Source organism: Lycium ferocissimum, chromosome 7, assembly GCF_029784015.1.
Source record: "Lycium ferocissimum isolate CSIRO_LF1 chromosome 7, AGI_CSIRO_Lferr_CH_V1, whole genome shotgun sequence".
NCBI classification, from domain to species: domain Eukaryota; kingdom Viridiplantae; phylum Streptophyta; class Magnoliopsida; order Solanales; family Solanaceae; genus Lycium; species Lycium ferocissimum.
The window spans coordinates 60,431,544-60,434,214 of record NC_081348.1 but is presented as its reverse complement, the minus strand read 5'-3'; positions in this window follow the sequence as shown (position 1 = coordinate 60,434,214).

The window sequence follows — 2,671 nt, the reverse complement described above, 5'->3', positions numbered from 1 at the left end:
TGTATTATTGCTATTGCACCTCAACGAGTCCGAAAACAATGCAAGATATACCAGGAGACAACATACAAGGACACAAGACAAGGCCATACATTCAAGATTCCTGCTAGTTTTTCAAAGAAAAGTCTGCAGAATTGGTAGCAGATTCAAAGACTATTGCTTTGATTTTTTGCATTGCTGCCAATTTGTGCACCAAAGGGACCAGACTTGGGACACATACAAAATTTCAGCAGGTGCAGCAGATTAATAGCAAAATTGCACTTCAATGAAACAATTTTCTTAGCAAGATTGGTCAAAAACTGGTTTATTATTCGAAACATTGATGTAATTCTATTTCCACCACCTCTTTGGAATGTGTGGATTTCTGTAGTTAGACAAGTTCACTTTATCATTCTAATTAGGCTAGATCTGTTTCCTCCAGTAAGTTAGCATTTTTGACAGAAAAGATCTATTATTTTTTCCTTTTTTTTTCAATATAACCCTTAAGCCCCAGGTTTTAAATATTTGTATGGGAAGGTGGAATAACCCAAGACCTTAATGACTTTGATAAAATGGAGCAAATGGCTTATCTGAGCTAAGTTTGCATCATAAACTAAGGTGGTAAAGCGAAGCCTATGCTAGAAATTAGCCAACCTTAATCAAGTCATAAGATTGTCATCTTATTCTAGAAATGTTCGGCAAATAAGATGAACAGAAAAGATGTTTCTATTAAACCAAGCATGCTAGATTTACCATGTCCACTTAAAAAAAGAGGTTCTGTTGGTTGAGATGTGATGTTATAAAAGCTAGAATAAATTAGTTTAATTCAAGTTAAAATATGGCAAACAAGTTGCAGCAAGTTAAAGACTAGTAATGTTCTTTGCAGGATTATCCCCAGCTTTTAGCTTTAAGAATTTGCTACCTTATGCTCTATAAGGCACAGATACAACATGCTAAGTGGTGACTTACCAAGGGTTTGGTGGAGGAAAATGACCTGCAGCAATGCTGGTTATCCTAGATGGGTATTTGTGCTCTATCTCATAATCCAAGGCAAGCTTTATACTAGTGATAGATTGCTAAAGTGAGGCATGATCAATGACCAAACATGTCTAATGTGTGAAGCTACTGAGGAATCCATTCAACATCTTTTTTTTTTCTTTTTTTTTTTTAATGTCCTATCTCTTCTTATATCTGGTGCAAAATTCTTAAATGGCAAGGTTATACTAGACATGCAATGAGATGGCATTGTTATACCCCGTGTTTTCAGAGCATGAGTTTGACATGTACCTCATCATAGTAATGGGATGTTTTGAAAGGCTTTGAGTACGTAACAACAAAAAAAGGGTGAATTACGATCTCGTAAGTCGTAATCGGGAAAGAATATTTTGAAACACGGGAACATGGCCATTATTAGTGTAATAAGTGATAAATATCATGTATGGAGAATTTCGGGGATTGAGCAAAATGAAGAAAATAAGTTCGACAAAAATTTGAGAAACGCGGGACGGATTTTAGTCAACTTTGGAGGCGCATATCTCACAGTATATGTGGAGTTTTAAGGTGTTTCAAAGTCCAAAAATGAAGTTCGTCGAGTCTAGTTTGTAATGCAACAAACCGTTCATTGATAGGACATCGAGTAGAAATTATAGACTTACAAACTGGTGACCAAAACAGTGAGGATAATTATCTACGGTGAAATCGATTTAGTTTTTTTTTTTTTTTAAAAAGGTCATCATTTTTTTTTTCAGCCAAAAAGTTCCGGACCACAAAAAAGGAGCAAATATACCTCACAAAATGAGAATTTTGGTGAAATTTCAAGAATGATGGTCACAACGCTCGTGAATATAATTTCATTTGGAATTAGAGGAGCATGGGAACAAGAAAATGTTGAAGAACTAAGTGAAGAAGGTAAGTTTTAATCCTCTTTTCATATGTTATGGATGGTTTATATGTGTTGTGGTGTGTGGAAATTCATGAAATATGGTATGTTGAAGTGAAGTGTAGGTGTTGGTTATGTTGGAGTGATGAACTAATTTTTATTTAATATTTTGGTTGTTGTTGATATGGATTCCATAATGAAAATGATGGTTTAATGATTTAAATGGAAGTTGGAGTCGTTTGTAAGTTGTTAGAGAAGATAATGTGATTTTAATATGGTTTGTTTATGTAGAATGATGTTGTTAAAATATGGATTGTTAGTATGGTATGAATTTGGAAGAAAAGAAATTTGTTGATATTTCCTTGGACTTGGAAGGTTTCGGGTTGCCTTATGTTTTGGTTGGGTTGTTTTGAATAATTTTGTGGATTGTTGGAAATGTTATTGAATAATGTTTGAATGGTTTTGGATTGGTATTTGAACGCGTGGGCAATGATGTTGGGTTGATTGTATATGTTTTTGAACGTAATTGGAACGTCCAAACATTGTGCGAAAAAAGGTTCTTGATGTTAAAGTGCGTTTTGAATTAATGGTTGATGTTGTTAGAATGTTGGTTGGTATTGTTGTTGATGAATTTGGCCGAGTTGAAATCTCGGGGTTGTTGCGTTATATAGAGAAATACAAATAATCATCCCTAAGTGCTTAAATGTTTGGTATGTGATGACTTTTGTATCTTGAGAAGCCTTTTTGGGTCTTTTCAAGGTAAAAATCTCTACTTTTGTCTGAAAAGTTATGATGTATTATGAGCTTCGGGGGAAA